Below are 21296 nucleotides of genomic sequence, written 5' to 3'. Positions count from 1 at the left end.
ATTATTATTATTATTATTATTATTATTATTATTATTATTATTATTATTATTGCATGGTACTCTTTCCTAAAATGCTTGGGAAAGTTAACTTTTGGAGTCTTCATAACGTTATGAGGGAAAGGAAAGTGCTGTACCTGAAGCCTCTTGCCACACAGCTTAGTTAGCAGAAGGGGGTGCTGTAGTGTAATCTTTTTGAAGATGCAAATAGAAAAACTTCTTACATATTAAGCCTCCAGTTTTAGGCACCTGGCATGCTCAAGGGGATTAGAAAAGTATTCAAACTATAATCAAGTGGTTAGTGCAAGTTTTAATAGAGCTTAGAACAACAAAGTGAAGTATGAATCAAGAACATTTTTTAGCAGATTTGTTTGTGGTGTTGGTTCTCCAGGTCAATCTAACTAGGCCCACCTTGCATGGGAATTTTTACTTGAGACTACTGAGGCTGAAAAGCTTTGCTGTTCAGAATTTGATTGGCAACTGTGACAATACCATCAATGCATCGTCCAAAATAACATGTACGGAGTTTGCAATTGGATCAATATTTTTGAGAAAGTTCAGGAGAAGGAAGATATGTGTACAACCCAATTATTCTGTAGTTTTGTTTTGCAAACTATCTTTGTTGATTTGGTGAGGAAATGCACTTTGCTGTTTTGTCTCCTTCCAATCATGCTCTAGTGTCAAGTTGGTAAGTATTCTATTCTAGCTCTGTCACTTTCAGTGTAGATGCAAAACTGTCTTTTCTTCAGAAGAAGCTTCCCATTTCACTTCTCCCTGTGCCATTGTTCTAGGATTATATATATATATATATATATATATATATATATATATATATATTATTACGGCATACAGCCAGCACAGTTCTACGATTCCTTCTTTCTGATCAAGAGGCATGGTTGTACCAATGACTCCTGCAGAAAAAAATCAATATGGGTCCCATTTGGTTTCAGACTACTCTTATTATGCTTCTCTCCCCTTAAACATAACCCCTATAATGCATAGGAGTGATTTTGCTCTCCATTTTTAATTTATCAAGAAAGTATGCCTCAGTTACCAAACATTTGGGAAATGCTGGTCTAAGCCTTCAGCAGAGCCAAATCAACACAGACTCTTGTGCCTTAATATATGTTTTTGCCTAATGTGTCAGGTGTTAGACTAGCAACTGAGTTTCCTCCCCTTTACTTCAGCCAATTCCGGCTTTCTATTTCATCTCCAATCTCCCAGAGACTCATCAAAACTGCGATTTAATTACATCTTAAGGGAAAAAAACAGAGTGTAAACATGACTCCTTTTTATCTCCTGATACATCTGGACAAGTAGACAATGTGCTAAAACAAAATAAATCTGGCCTGACAGTCACTTCAAAGGGTTCAGCAAGGGGCTTGCAGCTACTTAAGACACAGGAATGCTGTTGCTAAGCATCCTTCCCCAACCTGCAAGCCCTTAAAAGAAGAGCTTTTTTCTTTCTTTCATTATTTCAGAAGGAATGGGGAAAGCAGAGAGTGGGAACTGGGCAGCAAAAGGCAGACTGGAGATTTGGTGCAGATTTTGAAGCCAAGACTGAAACTGGATGATGAAAAACAGTTGTCTCTGCCTTTTAAAAGACAGGTTTACAATGAGATAGAAGAATAAACATGGATAGATCTATTTATTTCTGTAAATCTCTGAAAGGAAAATAAAGTATTGGACATTTATACTTTCCTGAAAGTGCAATGCCTGTTATAAATCCAAGATGAAGTAACTTCAGATAACCAATTTTCTCCACAAACCCTAATGGCTTTTGCAGCAGTAGGAGATCCACTAGAATTAAGTGATTTCAATGATGTCTGGTGTGTAGCTGATTTTGTAGCCTTGATACTAAAGTGCAAACTAGCTTGCTTAAACACCATGCATTGGGTCCCTTCAGATAGCTTTATAAAGCAAGCTAGAGCCTAAACACCCTAAAGGCACCAGATTTTGTCTGATCATAGAAGCTAAGAAGAGAGAGCTCTGTTTTGTACTTGGATCAGAGACCACCAATGAATACCAGGTGCTGAACAATAAATTTCAGAGGAAGGAACTTGTAAAACCACCTCTGAATATTCCTTGCTTAAATAAAACCTATGAAATTCATGGGGTCACCATATGTTTACAGGTGATTTGTAGGGACATACACATAGAATCGGCCCTTTTCTTACATGGGGATCCATTCCAGACCCCCCCCCAGTGTATGTTCGAGCCCCATTGAAAACAAGGGGCTTGTGCACATGACTATGGGTGCACACACCATTGCTACTTCCATTGCGTGGCTTCAGTGTAAGCTGAAAGCAACATATGACATGCCCACATATGGCACGGGCACACTGTATACACATTTACCTCATTGGTGAAAGCCATTTGGAGGCCATTCCTCATAAAAGGCTGGGTAGAAATGCCAATGAATGAAATCTGTACCCATCACTGTTCTTGTTATTATTGTTGTGTGACTTCCAGTAGTTTCCAACATCTGGCAACCCTCAAGTGAACCTATCATGGGGTTTTCTTGGCAGGATTTTTCAGAGGAGATTTATTACTGCCTTTTCCTGGGGCTGAGAGGATGTGACTTGCCCAAGGTCACTCAGTGGGAATTCCTCTCAGTGTGAAAGGAAAAAACAAACAAACTGCCTTTGAACAAATCTTGCCAAGAAAAACCTGTGACATGTTTGCTGTAGGCTTGCCATAAACTAGGAATGATTTAAAGGCACAAAACAAAAAACAACAAACTTGTGCAATGTGAAACGGCCCACTGTACACTCCTGCCCCCACCTCTCCCTTCTCCCTGGATATTCTATCATCTGCACTTGTGCACCTGACTTCTCATTTAACTCTAGTGATGTCAGTGTTTGTACATCTATGATCCATTTCCACAACAGCCTTCTCACTTTGGACTACTTCTTACTATGGTGGCAAACTTGTGTTGAGACGGTACAACCTGTCACTGCATTGATGAAAGCTCTACTATACAGAACAAATGCACAAACCAACAAGCACTGTACTAGATAAAAGTAGGTTTGTTTGAAACTCAGTTTTCCCTAAGTATATAATTTCCTCCAGGAAGACTTGGGTTTTTGACTTGTTTTGTTTTTGTGAAGAAATGTTCAGTTATGTGATATTTCCATCTGCATTCTGTGGAGGTACAGCCCAGACAGAGATTTACCATTGCATTGAGAATCTGGGTTTAATTTCATAGGATTCAAAACAGTCGAGAAAAAGAGATCTTTACTAGTGTGAAAAACCATGTAGAATGCTCTTATCCATTGTATTATTTAGGTGTTTTCATATTCATATTCTGTGATGGCTTTGTTAATGTAAACTTGTTGCAAGAACAGCTGATGGCAAAAAATGTTGTCAGCAGTGTTAGAGGCTGTGAACTTTTTTATTATTATTATTTTTTAAATTGTAAGTTTTTCCATCACTGGGATTGATGAAGACTTTAACTCTGTCTGTATTGCTGCAATATTTATTGTTTCCACAGGCAAAGTGCCCTTGTGGGGATGCAGTTCCTGTCAAAACATTTTGTGTTGAAGCCATATTGCTCTACACCCGCCAGTTTCCTATATTTCTGGTACATTTAAAAGCAATAGTAGATCTGGCTTGGCAGCCCGGCACATCATTGCAATAAATACCAGCACTGAAAGATGGACTTCCTTAGAAATAACAACAACATGGTGATATCTTAGACTGCATATAACTCTGTCACTTCTAGATTTTTTCCCAGGTCTCAATAAATCTTCCCTTTTACAATTTTTCACTTTTGTTAAAGCAAATTCCCTGTGAGTCAGCAAGGTAGCCTATCCCTCCTTTCAAATCCCTTGATGGATTCTGTGCAGCCCAGTCACTGGGTTCTGTTCTGAGCAACCCATTTTTATTTAACTGTTACCTTCTGTGGGTTCACTAGCAGTCACATCCAGATAGTTTAAAATACATGTTAGCACTTCTAGTGTTGAACAGGTCTACCTGGTAAACCTTTCAAATTAGATAGTTTTTTGTGGGGTTTTTGGGCTACGTGGCCATGTTCTAGAAGAGTTTATTTCTGATGTTTCGCCAGCATCTGTGGTTGGCATCTTCAGATAAAACTATGGATGCCGATCATGAAAGCCTTTGACTTTCAAATTAGAATCAATAAAAAGAACTTTCTTTTCTTTTTTCTTTTTAAAAAGGATGTCATTGGCCGGTTACAGACCGGCACTTGGGACGTCCGCAAGACGTCCCATTTTTAAAAAGGGGCGTCTCTTCTAGACGCCCCTGGCTCTAATACGGACTCTGTCCGTACAATATGGCGCCAGCCATTCCACACGGCCGGTGCCATCTTTACGTATCAGACGCTGTGCGTCCGAACGTGTCGCGGCGTCTGTGATGTCACAAATGTGCCCCTGGCGCCTCATGACGTCACAGGGGCGCCACAAGAAGCAGCTCCATTTTGGAGCTTCTTTTTCGGTCCGTGCAGGAGTTGCGCGGTGTGGCTGCTGTGACTCCCGCACGGAGCAAACGGCAGTGGCGGCAGACCGCCTCAAAGCGGCAGTTTATAACCCGCCATTGATAGTGAACATCAAGAAGAAGTGGAAATATGGGAAATATGATATGGAAGACATGTAAACTATCTTGCAAGATTTCCTGGCTTCTAAGGGCATCTTAAGATAACTCTAGATTGGATCAGAGCAACAACAGTGAAACCTGAGGCCTGAAGTGACACAGGGCCAAAGGATTCCAACATCATTCCTGCTGTGACAGTCATTTCATTTCTGCTTCTGAAGGTGATACAGCCTCTAGGAAAGTTGGTGGAGTTTTTCTGTATGGTAATCCAGGCAGGGGAGGTGGTATTGTGACTTTCTTCAGTCCTTTTAAATAAAATTTAATTTCTGTATACTACGTTATTATCTGAGGTGAGCTATAATTAACTCTTTTGTATTACTTTACTGTTTTAATTCATTGCTTATATAGCACTGTGTGCTTAGATAATAAAGAAAAATGTTTCCTCAACCTTGACCTCTTCTCTTCTTTTCTTTTCTCTCTCTCTCTCTCTTTTTCCATTCTATTTCTCTCCATCCATGGTTTAGTGGGTCACACACTTGAAGGGCTTTGATGAGAGCTATTAAGCTTGTTTTTCTTAGCGACAAGGTGAAATAGCTGAAATAAACACATGATTCCTAACGCACATTTACTAACTATTAACCAAATAGGTGTTTGAAGGACGCATCAACAGTGTACATGTTGGTGTGGGGCATGGAAAGAAGAGAAGGGAAATGCAAATCTATGACAAAACTATAGGTTATAAAATGAGATCCCAGTTTTTCTTAACATAACCATTTACAAAGGTGTTGGATTTCAGCTGTTTCTAGGTATCATTGGCTGTGTATTCCATCTGCAAAAAGTGTCAGGGTAGGGAAAAGCAGCTTTAAAAAGACAAAAATAACACTTTTGGAGGTACCAGTGACAAAATGTGTCTCCAGAAGTCACTGGTGATCATGTGGTCTGTTTTGAAAACTGATGTTTCAAACAATTAGTTAGTCAATGCTAACTCATCAAATCAATACAGTCAATTATCAGCTTTAATTATACTGAATTAATTTTGCTAATGGTTTACATTAAACAAATTAAATTTCAAACCTAGCATTCCAGACTCTAGTCCACACACACAGTTTGGTCAAATACAGAGCTTCCAATACTATTTGGGGCAGGGGGAGGGAGATAGGAGGGCAACTCTGTGGTGGTACAGTATCTTCCATGAGTGAAAAACCATTGAAAATATGGATTCAAATTTCCCTCCATGTGTGAAGCTATTAAGCATGAATGCCTTTTAATACTCTCTCTCTCTACACCTTTGAATGATCAAATCAGATCCATAGCCTTCAAGTTCTCCTGTACCAACTTGACTCACATTTTCAAAGTACCCTCTTGTTTAACTTGTGTGTGGTGGTGGTAATAAATTTATTGTGTTATATTTACTGCTATAAACCATGTGCTTCATATGTCAATATAACTAATAAAAACTGGTGAAGAACATCAGCTGTCTGAAAATGAAAGGGAACAGGCTTCAAGTTCTCATTTTTCTATTCAGGACCTGCACTTTGACCACCTCCTGTTTTTTCTGCAAAGACCTCTACACTTTTTTTGTCACAATGTTTCTCAGTATTACTTTTTAATGACTCACAGGAGCTGGTTCCAAAGCTGAGAGGTTGCTATGAAAAATGTCAGCTTGTGTGAAGTTAGAGAACTGTGAATTTTTTGTAGGATTCACATATCTTTGTGAAATCATCCAGTGTACACATCCACCCACCACTGTACAGAAAGTGGACTCACAAATGCAATTAGTGGTCAGAAATCCACAAATTTATGAAAGTCTAGTACCAATTACATAGCAACAGCATTTGTAAAATGCATACAATTGAAAATAATTCTTTAAAATATATACCTTTTACAATGTCCAGAAACACAGTCTGGAAAAAAGACGCATACTGAAAGCTGTACATTCAGCTGGGGAGGGGGAACACAATCAAAATAAACTTTGTGGTGTAGACTGGAGAATCCTGGTGAGCTCAAGGTATACTAATTCACACATCCATATACATAGCGTACAAAAGTCATAAAACAAGGCTGGGAAATATAACAGGCAATGCAAAGACATGTAAAAACTACTGAAGACATGCAAATGTAGCATTGAGGTTGGACCATAGCAAAATGCCGAGATTTGTTCCAGTAGAAAAATGCCATCTTTGTACATTAATGAGCTAGCGTAGTCTACCATTTAAGAGAGCGACACATAAATTTGGAAGACTCTAGTTCAAGCGTTGCCTCTTTCATGAACTCACTAGGACATTTTAGGCAAGTCATTGTCTCTCAACTACAGTCTGCCATCTGTAACATAATACTGATGTATGTTAAATGGTTCTTGGAAAGGGGATTGAAATGATGGTTTCAGAGCACTTTCAAAACATCTGTATAAATGCACAGTATTATTGTTAACAAAACACCAGTTTACATCAGAGTAGCCTTATTTGCATAAGTCTTTATGCAAAAAAGTAAAGCTTAGTTCTCCAAAATAAATATAATGTTGAAGGAGAAACTTTTTCCTCTCCCTTTTTTTCAATACAAGGAAGATTTTATTTTTAAAAACAACTTTACATATCTGGAAACTATAAACATTGCAAACAATTACTGAGCCTATGTATTGCACAAATAAATATTACTTAGCATTATCTCCAGCACAATCGTATATCTTAAACAGAAACTAAGGGCAGTAGTAACCATTTTTATTGGCCCCTATAGCTCTATGTTCTAATTAAAGAGGAGGTTATTTCCACTGCTTACACAGCCATTTCTCTTAGTTGAGTATTATATAATATTTATTTTCTTTTTGCCAACCTCAGCTTGTGTGTGTGTACATGTACTTTTTAAAATGTCTTTCACATAGTGCCTTGGCAATAGCAGAATGGGTCATCTGTAAAGGGTCAATAACTTTTTTTGTTTGCAATTGCCCCTAAAACAAGATAAAGCTGACACTTTCTCTTCCCCTCTAGCTTTAATAAAAGGGCAATGAGCTGTATTATTAAAGATATAGGTCAAGCAAACCTGACGATTTCAATCCTGTATGTTGCTTTAAGACTCTGTTGTCATATTACCAAGATTGTTCTGTTGGCTCCTAATTATTCCTCTTGGTTGCTCCACATTTTCATGTGATTTCTGACACACTTAATGTCAAAATTGATCAGCTGCTCTGTGTAAAAACACTACATTATTTCCTCACTTGTTATGTTAATACAGTGCAGAAACTGGAAGAATGCTTTAATCTATCTGACAAGGATAATGTGGTCTAGAAATGTAATAAACTTTTGTATCTTACCAAGGTGTTCCTGACCTGAAACATTCCACAGAGATAGACATCTTAAACACAAACACACATGCGATTTGCTACCCTGAATGCATGCTCCTATCGCAGTAATTTTAAAACCGATCATCAGCTACAAATACACATCTGTGCTAAAAGTGTTGATATTAATAACAAATGACCCCTTCTTCTTCACATGGGTAATTGCTGTTGTGTAACACAAAGTCAGCACCACTGAAAGATTATTTATTTGGATACCAATGGTATAATTATCATGAGAAATGCATTTTTGCTAAAGTGGCAGCCAACCTAAAGGTATCACATGGTGCATCCTGAATATGAAACAAGGCTTCCTCAGTGTGCAGGAACATACCATATGAAACCCGAAGTCCGAGGAGGTATAGGTTATGACCCACTAAACAAAATAGAGTTCACAAAAAGGAAACTCCCACATAAGCTTTTTCCATCGCTGCTGTAAACCCACTTATATATGGCATTCTGAAAGCCACTGTCTCTTAGCCTCAACCTCCAACCTCTTGGCAACAGAAAGGGAATGTTCAGTTGTTATTAATTGGCTTTCATTTTCTAACTATTTCTCAAACTCACTAGATTCCCCAATAATGAAATGAAAGTTAAAATATGCTCAAGTAGGTTAGGTCATTAAAATTCATTGAGGGTGGTGCGGGTGGTGCTTCTCACTATGTCAGTCTCAATGAAATAGGAAAACCTTCTGCCTCAAGGAAAGTATTAGGATTGGAAGAAATGCAGCACACAATTCTGTTGTTAGGTGAGAAAAAATAATTTTCTGATGCCTAGCTCAAAGCAGTCAGAGAGAGAAAAAACACACAAAAGAATGGAAAAGAAAAAGAATAGTGGGTCTTGCAATGGATGGGGGAATGGTATATTTGGACACCAAGGATCTCAGGCAGCAAGAACCCTTCTAGAACGTCAGGCCTTTTAGGCCTGAAGGGCAGGTCTGCCGCTCACACCTATGGATCAGAATGGAATGAAAGTCTTGTGGGGATGGAAGTGCATTGCAGTTCTATATTCTGGGCTGTTTTGTATTATGCACACACACACACACACACACACACAATATTGTATAACATTACTTGGATTGAACTGCATTTAATCCCTCTGTAATCTTGCTCACATAGTACTTGGGTAACCAAGTGGAAAGTTTTCATCAAACACATCTTTTGTTTCTTCCTCTCTTAGCCTCTCTTGCCCCCCCTCTCTCTCATCACCCTTCCCGTTCTGCTTTTACCAAACCCTCCTTTTTATGCACTTCTTTTACTTACACAATTAAAGTAAGACAGCTTCAGAGAAAAGTGGGCTTGTTAGAGATTTGCTTATTAAAACTGAAAATGTCACAGAATGAATTTAGGGTCCCGGGTTCCTCCATGAAAAATCTGCTCTATGGCCAGTCAGGGGTGCGGGCAGGCAGACAGGATGCAGTGATTCAGCTGTGCAGAAAAAAATATCCTGCATATTATCAGATACTCTCCAAAATTTCAGATTAAGAATTCTCACCTGTTGGTTTAATGAATGTTCTCAACAGCTACCCACATATGCCATGCTTGCAGTGGCAACAAATAACTGTTGCTGGCCACATGACCACTAGAGCAGTCCTTGGACAATGGTGGCTCTTTGGGTTAGTAACTGAGATGAGCACCATCCCCTATAGTCGGTTATGGCATTCATGTCAAGGGACTACCTTTATCTTTACCTTTAAACTTTAACAAATAAAGCATTTTTAAGACTGAGTGAAGTGTCAATTTTGCTGAAATGGAAAGGAAAAAAGAGGCAGACAAGTGACCAATTGAAGAGATTGTAAAATGAGATTTCATGCCTTGGGACAGCCTTCCACATCTGACAGTTCCCAGACAAGTTGAGACACCTGCCATTTCTAGGCAATAATCATTTATGGGCTTTGTAGTCCATGGGAGGGAGGTGGAATTTCAGGCCTGAGGCAGGCAACTTTAAAGGGGGGAAAGAATAGTTTTGAAAGAGCCCACAGCAAAATGTGCTCAACAAGAGTGTCAACCTGGAAGGTGATCTCTGTAAATCCCATGGCCTGGCCAACACTAACATCTTTGTAACATAACAAATTAAACAGTTGCAGTTATTAGTGTTTGCAGTAGCAAATTAATTTTCCAGTTTCTAACATTTAACATTATCAAATACATTTTCAAAACAGGCAATACTAATCTAGTTCACACTAATTTAAAATTCGGTTAGTGTAAGATGTTGTTTATCTGGACTGCAGCTAACCATTTCCAAAAGTTTCCCATGATATTTTGATTAACAAACTGATGAAATGTGAAATAGTCGGGAACACTGTCAGATGGATCCATAATTGGTTGGAAAACCATGTTCAAAGACTCATGAATGGTTTCACTCCAAACTGGAAGGAAGACTCAAGTGGAATGCTGCAAGGCTCTGTCCTGAGGCCTACATTCTCCAGCATTGTTTTTAATGACTTATATGATTGGTTAGAGGGAATCTTTATCAAATTTGCAGATGATATCAAAAAAAGGGTGGGGTAATTAACATATTGGAAGATAGGAAAATAATTCAAGTCCTAGAAAACTGGAATTGAAGGCACTTTTTTTTCTTGACAGTAAGAACAATTCACTGCTGGAATCAAATACCTAGAGAAGTGGTGCACCTCTTTCTCTGGATATCTTCAAAAAGAGGTTAAACAGCTACCTGCTGGGGATGTTCTAACTGGAAATTTCCTGCAATGAGTAGTGTTTGACTCAATGGTCTATGGGTCTCTTCCATCTATATGCTTCTATGAAATACATATAAACAAAGCACTGCTTTAAAAAAAATAATGTTTTTATTGCATCAAATTGTCTTTGTGTGGCGTTTTACTGCTGACATATAATGGAAAATGAAATAATTTTAATAGAACAATCGCATGTATTAATTCCTAATATAGCTTTTATATTTGATTTCTATTAAGAACTGTTCACATAGCAAGTGCTGGAATTGGGAACAATTAAAACAATTAGGCACAAGAAATATTTTGAAAATAACACCAATATCTATGGAATTTATTTTAATAAAATATTGCAATGTTAACTACAAAATTTCAGCAAAAAGTATCCAGCAAATTCAATATGGACTTTCTACTCAGAATCTTGATAAATCTATTTTCCAGTTTGTTCTTTAAATTGCTTTGAAATCAGTTGGCAGATTGCCGTACAGATCTCTACAAGATAATACATGAGGTTATCTTGCTAAAATATAATAGTGATCTAGCAATAAAAGTATCAGCAAAGTAATAAATCACAAAAATAATTTATTTGGCCTCTGTGTTTCTACAGAACTTCTTTAAAAAGCAAGGAAAGCAACTGGAAAGGAATATGAAAACATTTTTCAAAATGTTCTGATGAGTCTTACCAAGTATTTATGTACTGCATGATCTTGCCTCTAACACTGGTCCTTATTACATGTGAAACGGCAGCTCCAATTCAAAGCGAGGGGGAGCAGAGTCACTTCGGATCCAAGGCAATTCATGTGATGTATTATCATACCTGAGGAACGAAATTGTGGTCTCTACTTGGGCAAAGCAGAGCAAGTGCACATTGTATTACCACACCAGAGTAATTCAACGATTCGAATTGGCCCCCTTGCGCATGCTCAGTGGGTCACTGGAAGCTGTCATCCTTCCTTGCCCCCTCCTTAGCTGTCATCCTTCATCGGGGTGAAGGAGGAGGCAGGGGATGATAGGACAGGTCTCAGGAGGTCACTGGGGGTGAGATTGGGGTGATCCTCCACACCAGACCAATTCAAAGTGAAATCAAAGTGAGCTTGGAAACAATTTTTGTGAATTCACTTGTTACCAAATTGACAAAAATGAGGAGTCACTCCGAACTGACTGTGGATCTGCCTCGGAATGACCCACCATAGAAAGCAATCGTGTCTGTTAATACATCACATTATAATATGAATACGCATGGCTGGACCTGCAGTGACTCTGGATCTGAGCTGCAAACCCCCTCATGTGATAAGGCCCCCCTGTCAAGATTACATTCTCTGAAGATGCCAGTTACAGATGCTAGTGAAACATCAGGAATAAATTCTTCTAGAACATGGCCACATAGCCCAAAAAACCCACAAAAAACTATGGATGCCAGCCATGAAAGCCTTTGACTTCACACTGTCAAGATTATTAGTGTTAAAGGCAATAATATTATGTCCTCTGTCATGGTTGGAGTCAGGGAGTGCAGTTTCCACTGATCAATATTAAGCTTTTGAGAATCTGCTAGTGTCCCAGGGTGGACTGTCATTACACATCTATGAGCGCGAACAGACAGGCCAAAATAAAGCTGCTTCGGGCCATTTTGGAAATGTGCTGTTTAAATGAAGCATGAATCCTAAGAGGCCAGAAGCTGCGCCAAAGCTATGCTCCAGGAACAGGCTCCTCCTGTTCGAGCCCTATATTTCCAATGGATGCTCTAAGATTCCAAGATCCAAGGGCCAAAGGACCACCCAGTAACCTAGGTTCTTAGACCCAAATCATAGCCATTTCAGCCATGTGTATCATCTGCACAGGTGAGCTTCAAAATGAGTTGAGGATTTTTCTTTCAGGCTGTTTGGACAAGCCCCTAGTTGTCACACTTCTGTTAGGATATGCTCTCACTTGAGCAAGGCTGACTATACAATCAGGACAGTTTGTGATGTGACAAGAAATAGATTGGGATAAAGCTTTTTAGATAAAAAAAAAATCTGAAACTAGAAGTTAAACCAATGCACCACCCTGCTTTACTTATGATGATCCTGTATTTGAAGGTCTACCCCATCAAGTCTAGTTTTTTAAAAAAGAGAATGAATGCTATGTCTTTGGTGTTGCCCATCAGCACTTATTTTGGGACTACTTTCTTCAAGGTGGCCACAACCGTTTGTGCTGTCATGCATTCATTTACAATTATCTGGTTTCCCTTTGAACGCCAAGTTGTTCTCGCCCCCTTTCTTATTTTTGTCACTGTATTATAGCTCCTGAATAACCCACATTAACGGTATCCAAACCTAGCCTTATTTGGCCCCTGGTGGCAAGAGAACAACTTCCCTGTCACAGAGTTCCATCAGCAGTCATGCGACTTCTCCAGGACCATCAATATGAATTTAGGCATCAGAGAGCCTTTTTTCTGTTATAGATTGGGTAAAATGCATCAAAGTGTAAACTACCATGCTAGGTATTTTCAGTGTTGCATTTCCCAATAATCTTTTTCCTGTTTCCATTTTTATTTTATGTGTTAACTTGGTTGCAATTGACATTCTTGGCTTAGTTTGTTGTTTCTATGTGCCTTCAACTCGTTTCTGACTTACGGCGACCCTAAGAGAAACCTATAATGGGGTTTTCTTGGCAAGTTTTTTCCCCCAGAGAGGGTTTGCCATTGCAATCCTCTGAAGCTACTGAACCTTTAACACAAAGACTGCTATAAAGAAATCACCATAAATGTACCCATCACCTTTATTTTATACAGAAATATGAGCAGCCCCTTATTTACAATTAATCTGCCACATAGTTACTAAAGAAAGAAAAAGGAAAGGAAGAGGGAAAGTAATATATATATATATATATATATATATATATATATATATATATACTAAGTGTATATATATACACACACACACACACACACACACACACATACTAAGTATATATAAGCTCCTCCTGTATATATAATAATAATTAATAATTTGTTTTATTTATATACTGCTATTCCAAAGATCATAGCGGTGAACAGCAAGTAAGCTAATTAGCAAGTAAGCTAATTTGCCCCCAACAGTCTGGGTACTCATTTTAGCGACCTTGGAAGGATGCAAGCCTGAGTCGAGCTTGGGCCCTTTGGCTGGTCTTGAACTCGCAACCTTGTGGTTTCGAGTGAATGGCTGCAGTACAGGCATTTAACCACTGCGCCACCAGGGCTCCATATATATGACAAATGTCTGCCCTGGCAAGGGAGACACTATGATCACGGACATAGTTTTCCCAGGGTAAGGCTCATCTATTGCACTCCAGGTGTCCTGACCCCTGTGATTTCCCCAATAATTTAATATATATGAATTATTATTATTATTATTATTATTATTATTATTATTATTATTATTATTAATATGCACAGTTATCTTAAGCCTAATTCTGTATTGTACAAATCAGATTCTTCTTTCTTCTCAACATTTTCCCTACATGTACTGAAGAAATGATAGGCTGCTTTCCTACGCAAACAGATATCCAAATGTGTAGTAATGCTTTGATATTGGTGTGAAAAACCCATGGTGATGGGGTCAAATTTCTAAACTATTCAGTTACACTACTCAGATGAAAGGACATTGACTTTTTTTTTAACCACAGGGCAGCAGTAATGGACCCTGAAGCTTCCAGTGAACTGCAACTCCCAGCATTCCTCTCTTTGGTTATTGTGGTTAAGGGTGCTGAGAGTTGCAGTACAACCATATCAAGAGGGCCACATAGTTCACACCACTGCTTCACACTGTGCCTTATTTGAACATTATCTGCTTCATTTTGAGTTTCTTTTATGTAGATCCTAGAAACTGATTTCTGGTTAGCTTCCTGCTTGAAAGGGGCTCTCCTGTGCATAAAGCAGCCCTTAGGGATTGGGGGGGGGGGGGGGGGCATTTCTAGGAAAACATTTTTTGAAAAAATATTTTGGGCACTAAGAGCCTCAAAAAAGGCTTTGAATGTGGCCCTTGGACCTTACAATGGCAATGGATTATGGTAAGTCTAACACACTGAAGGATGCAAAATGGAGGTTAGCATTAGGCTTAAAAGAAGAATTTACTTCTATTGATAATATTGACTTTGGAGAGACAAGTTCTTCCCAATTTCTCCACCCATAGATAGGGTGAACAATTTCAAACAATGATTTGTGCCCAACTCTGTGTGAGTTTTGCAGCACCAAGAGGTATGAGCAGAACATAGCATGACTTTCACACAACTAGAACAACAGCAGCGATGAAAAGTCAACTGAAATTCACCTTGGTGCTTCTCATTCACAACCAGCACCAGGGACTGCCCATATGGAGGCACTTTAACAGCTATGAATGTGATACGTTTTGAAAATATTTAAATGTCATTTTGTGGCTTGTCTAGGGTTGACCCAATGGGAGAAGATATTAGGATCATGTCTGAATGGTCTAAATAAAACAGCCTCCCCTCCCCCTCCATTGTCTCAGCCAGGAGTCTGTACAATTCAGGGCCAAATCCCCAAGTCTGGTGTAAAGAGTGTGGACAATGTCCAGCCTGTTCAGTGCCAAACCCAGCATATACCTTCATTAATAACAGATTTAAACACATCACTCTTTGCTCCAGAACTTCCCCTGGATTATTCTCACACGTATAGGGGCCATCCAAGTCCAACCCCCACCATGAATGAACACTAATTAAAGCATCCCAATAGATGGCCATCCAACCTGTTTAAAGACCTCCAAAGAAGGAGACTCCATCCCCACTATGCTGCCTGGTGCATCTGCCATGGCAGCAGATACCTCACTCTGAAGTCAGAACAAGACATATAGACATGTGATCAATGTTGGGTGTCTCATTTTGACCCCAGAGTGAGCTACTCTTCACTGCTATGTTGGGCGGCAAAGCAGGATGTGAATGCAAACAGCTACCTGGCTTCAAAGCAGAGGACTTCAGGTAATGCAGGGAGGTTGGGCCAGCTCTGGGACTCCAGGAGTATCCTGGCCCTGCAGACACCACCTTAGAAGGAAAGATTGTAACACTGTGCAAAAGCATGCTGAGAAACCTTGCTAATGTTTTATTAACTTCTCAGAAGTTTCTCCTGAGAAGTTATCATCAATTCTATTTTAGTTCTTAATTCTGTTTTTGTTTTTGTTTTTCTAAAAAAAGGTAACTTTATGTCAAGTATTATTACCCATTCCAAGGCCCCAAAATCTAGTTTCAATGCTTTACAGTGCCTTTTACTCCAGTAAGATGCATTCAGCACATTTACTGTATTTTCTAATGAGCCTACAAACTCTGCTGCACCATCTAGATCTACTAATAACATATTGTGAGCTGCTTAGGAGGAGTGGAGAAAATTATGTTAGCATGATGTTCTACTCAGCAGGAAAAGTGTGGAGTGCATTTTTTAATGATTTACTAGTTCTACTTGACTGAGCCGGCACCCTGTAAATGGATCATATGATCACTGATCACAAGTTAAACGGCCTTTTTTATTTGCATAGTATGAGCTGAAAGCCTGTTGTACAGTACCAGAGGCTCGTGTGCAGCTGTGTGTAAGACATGGCAAGGTTACATCCAACAGGCGGTTAATGGCTCATGCCAGAGAGCTTCCAAATGAAAGGCAGCACATGAGGTTGAATATTAAATACACAGATGACCCTGAAAGTTGGAGGTTTGGGATGAGGTACATGTTAATGGTTGCTAAAGGCACGTTTTTATCCTAAGGCAAAGTTTAGTATTCCCTATTGACAAAAGTCAAAAGAAAACATTTTCCTACCGGGGTAGTTCAAAGTTGAAATGATAATTAAGATGTTCATTGAATTTTAACTTTTAAACTGCCATACTAACCTACCATTTGCAGCAGAATAGCCCATACATGCATACATACACATGTAAGTCCAAGAATCATCCCTCACCACAAGACAGAGAACTTGATAGGGAAATTGTCCTATGACTACAGTAATATGTGTATGAATGATGGAAGGTGATGTAGCTGACATCACATAATGCCATGCATAAAGAAAGCTTATTCTCATATCCATAAACCTTCTTCATGGATCTGCCATATTAAAGGACATGTAGAAAAGGGGGAGATAGAAGGGTTGTTTAGCAATATAAAGTAGTGAGGGGACACAGAAGAAAAATATGATCTGAATGACAAACAAACAAGAGAGCAGATGGCTGAAAGAAGGTTGTTGTTTTATGACCTTGTTCACCTCTTCTTCCTAGGATAGATGTGGGAGATAGCAGGATGGAGGAAACATGGACACTTCAAATACTCTTTTGATGTAGTTGACAGTGCTTGGATGATGAGTGGAGGAAGGAAGAGGGTTAGATGGAAAAGGTTTTTAAAAGAGTCAATTTTTTTTGGGGGGGGGAGGATTTAGATTCGACACTAACTGGCTGGAAGCAGACCTCTGTTTTGTTTCCCAAATACTTTCAGTTAATTTTACTGCAATGTTTTCTTGGCTCTTCAAATCTTGGAATGCTGTTCCTGACACTGTGTTGAATCTCCCACCAATGCCACCTCGTATGGTGTAGTCACATTTGTCCCAGGGCAAAACCGATCTGAAGGAACCTTCCTGGGGCAAGTGGAGTGGTACCAAGGGAATGCCAGCCCAGGAGGAGAAAGTGAATTCTGGTCAGGGAGCCAGAGCGAGAGGATCCAAGAGGTGGAGGGAGGTGCATAGAGTTGCTGGGAGCTTCCTGAAGAAGCCCTGCTGACAATGCAGTGGCACAGAGAGAACTGGTCTCCACTCTACGAGGACGAGGGGGATGAAGACACTGCTGACAGGCTTTGGGAGGAGGTACCAGAAGACTTGCCAACTGAAGCAGAGGATGTCAAGTGGTTCAGAACTCCATGTCTAGTGGGAAAATGGAGTGACAATGAGAGACGGCGGTGGAGAAGCACTGCACAATGTGGTGGCCGAAGTGATGGCAGCCTATGGAGAGGGATGAATCTAAGGAGGATTAGAAACCCAGGGAAGGGACCTCGGGAAGAAGACACTGTCTACACCAGCCTAAACTATGTGAATCCAGAGAGCGGCCCTGGTTGGACCACATAAAGCAATCCAGACAGGGCACACCCTCAACCCACTGGCCAGGGAGTGAGCTTTCCAGTTTCCAGGAAAATGGTCTTTGATGATCCAGGATGCAGAACCCACACCAGGGACACTACTTCGAACAAAGGAGAGAGTGCTAGAATAGTGTTAAGCCTACCTGACTCATGACAGGGAGGGGTTGAAAATGCCAGTGAGGAGGACTAGCTGGATTACCAAGATTTCACAGAGGTGTTTGAGGAGGAGTGTGATCAGCTTCTGCCCCACTGGGAGACAGGCTGCCCAATCAAATTGGTGCCTCAGGTACAGCTGCCCAAGCCAAAACTCTAAACAATGACCCCGTTAGAAATGAGGATTTTGAAGGACTTCATCAAAAAGAACTTGGAGAGAAAAAAATACAGGTCCCTTCTTTTGGTCGCAGACTATAAGAACCTTAATGGGATATGTAGTACCAACAAATACCCCATCTCACTCATGAAGGACATGTTGAGGAGGCTGGCAACAGGACATATTTTTACTTAACAGGACTTGAGAGATGCTTACTTCCAAGTGTGGATTCAGGAGAGGGATGAATACAAAATGGCATTTCACTGGGAGCTTTTGAGTACTTGGTCCTTCCATTTGGGCTGTTAAGCAGGCCTGGAGTATTCAAGAGGTTAGTTAATGAAATCTTGCATTACTTGTTGTATGAAAGGGTCCTGGTCTACCTTGATGATGTACTAATCTATTCACATGACTTAAAATTCCTTGTGAAGTTGGTGAGGGAGGTGCTCAAGCATCTCTTGGACAACCAGTTGTCAGTCAAACTGCCCAAATGTGAATTCCACACCAACAAAATGGACTTATTGGGATACTGGGTGTCCACTCAGGGAATGGAAATGGAACCAACCAAGGTGCAGATGGCATTAGAATGCCCCCCCCCCCCCCCAAACTTGAAAACAAATCCAAAGCTTTCTGGGATTTGCCAACTTTTACAGACATTTTATCTCATATTGCTCGGATAGAGCTGCCCATAACTGATCTGTTATAGACTAAGGTGCATTGGGGGAGGGGGGGCAAATGAAAAGCCCAAGCCTTCTGCCAAAATAAGGGGGACCCAGAGTGTCAAGAATCCCTTGAAAGGCTAAAAGGACTCTTCAATTCAGAACCCATCCTGATCCAGACCCAGAATCCTATAGTTGTGCCATGACACCAAGGCGGCCAGACACTGGGGATTTCTGAGAACATAGCATCTGGTAAGAAAACAATATTGGTGGAATGTGATACAGCATGTTAAAGGCTGCCCAATATGTGTGCACTCTAAGACATGGGTGGGCAAGCCTTGGGGTCTGCTGTAGCTGTTGCCCAAGCCCGGCACCCCCTGGAGACACATAGTCATGGACTTTATCACAGACTTACGTGACAGTAGAGATTGAAATACCATATGGGTGGCCAGAGACCTGTTTTCAAAGCAGGTACACTTTGTGGGGTGCAAGGGCTTACCTAACATGCCTAAATTGGCTGATTAGTTCATTGGACATATGTACAAATTACATGGACCTCTGGACAAGATTGTCTCTATTAGAGGCAGCTAGTTCACTTCAAAATTCTGGGAGATGCTGCAGAGAAAACTCGGGGTTGAGTGGGCAATGAGCATCTCTTATCAACCACAAAGTGACGGTCAATCAGAAGGTATGGACAGTTCTCTGAAGCAATACATGCACTGCTTTGGGAACTACCTACAGGACGATTGATTTGACGTTCTGTCTCACGATGAAGTTGCCTTCAATGGGCCATCAACCAAAGCACTGGGCATTTGCCTTTTGAAATCGTCTATCACTATGAGCCTACGCTGTCCACAGAACCTACAGACCCGTAGCCCAGTGGATTACAAAAATCAAGGATGCTTGGGTCCAAATTGTAACAGCATTGGATGATGCCAAAAAATACTGCAAACAGTTTGTGAATCAAAAAGGGGACAAAGAGTGGGAGGTGTCAACATTTAAAAACTCATCAACCTTCAATGAAATTGGGCCCAAACTGTGTGGGGCTGTTTGTGGCCATGCAGCTGATTAATGTAGTAACTGCTGAATTGGATTTATCTAAGACTTATAGACATTTACACCATGTTCCACTTTAGTCTGCTAAAGCCGACAATGTACACAGACCCATGGCGAGCTGACTCAGTGATGCCGCTACCACTTATGGTGGAAGAGGAACAGCACTTTGAAGTAGTAAAAACTTTATACTCAAGATGGCATTGGGGCAAATTGCAGTACCTGGTGCACTGGAAATATTTCCTGGACTCCCATGATGAGTGGGTGTATGCAAGACATGTAAATGCAGTAGAACTAATTCAAATATTTCATGAATGCTATCCTGATACTCCTGGGAGAGGGACTAATGTATGGTGATAAATGTGATGGTGGACTCATATCCATAAACTTTGTTCATGGATCTGCCATATTAAAGGACAAGTGGAAAGGGGGGGAGGAGGGGCTGTTTAGTGATAGAGAATAGTTAGGGATAACAGAAGAAAAATATTATCTGAATGACAAACAAACAGGAGGGCAGATGGCTGAAATGGACTTGTTGTTTTATGACCTTGCTCACTTCTTCCTGGGATAGGTGTGGAAGATAGCAGGGTGGAGGAAATGCGGACACTTGAAAGCCTCTTTTGATGTAGTTGAGAGTGCCTGACTGGCAAATGGAGGAAAAAGAGAGATTAGATGGAAAAGGGGTTTTTAAAAGTGTGAATTGTTTGGGGGAAATTTTAGATTAAACACTAACTGCTCAGAAGCGGACCTCTGTTTTGAATTCCAAATAAAGTTTCAGTTAATTTTACTGCAGTGCCTTCTTGGTTCTTCCAATCTTGGAATGCCGTTCCTGACAGGTATGCACTTCGTTTTGCTCCCAAAGTGCAATTTATTTTTAATGCTGGCCAAATTGGGATAGCACTTTATTTAGCCAATAGACTAGGTGCTTGCACATGAAACATTATATTGTGTTTCCCCAAAAATAAGACACTGTCTGATATTTATTTTTCCTCAAGAAGACACACTATAGCTTATTTTCAGGGGATGCCTTATTTTTATTAAGTATGGTACAACAATCTACATTTATTCAAATATAATTAAGTCGTCATCTTCTGGAACATCATCATAACTCTCCAAACCTGGAATTCCATCCTGAATTTCTTGCGACTCCATTTCGATTAGAACCATTGGCCCTAATCTTTCTGCTCCCTTCCCGCCCCTTCCATTCTGTCGTATTTTCAGGATATGGCTTATATTGTGCAAATGCTTAGATATTCTGCTACAGCTTATTTTATGGGTATGTCTTATTTTTTGGAAAACAGGATAGCATAATAAATTTCTTATTATTTAAATTTGCTACAAGTCTCTGTTTTTTTAATTAGTCTAGAAATATCCCACACACAGAACCCTGTAGGAATAAACAAACTTCATTTTAAATTTTTTACCTGTTAAACTGACCTTCTGGGAAGTTTCTGAAAACATGGGTAAATTTGTAGGAGATCATGTCCACCTGCTTGCCTCATTCCAGCGCCACATCTGTTCCATATGCTTAGAATCAAAGAATCATAAAATCATAGAACTGGAAGAGACCACAAAGACCATCCAGTCCAACCCATTCTACCATGCAAGAACTCTCAGTCAAAGCATACCTGACA

General features: G+C 40.0%; 1 protein-coding gene and 1 non-coding gene across 2 annotated transcripts in view; one reads left to right on the top strand and one right to left on the bottom strand.

The window, feature by feature from the left end:
- Nucleotides 1–21296, bottom strand: part of LRMDA (leucine rich melanocyte differentiation associated) — a 939296-nt gene that overhangs the window by 191013 nt on the left and 726987 nt on the right. The gene's annotated exons all lie outside the window — the stretch shown is intronic.
- Nucleotides 13802–13959, top strand: LOC121927399. The gene has a single exon (XR_006103197.1). It is a non-coding gene; the product is annotated as a U1 spliceosomal RNA (small nuclear RNA).

This window comes from Sceloporus undulatus, chromosome 3, assembly GCF_019175285.1.
Source record: "Sceloporus undulatus isolate JIND9_A2432 ecotype Alabama chromosome 3, SceUnd_v1.1, whole genome shotgun sequence".
NCBI classification, from domain to species: domain Eukaryota; kingdom Metazoa; phylum Chordata; class Lepidosauria; order Squamata; family Phrynosomatidae; genus Sceloporus; species Sceloporus undulatus.
Note: the sequence above shows the minus strand (reverse complement) of the source record. Positions and strands in the feature narration are given on the sequence as shown.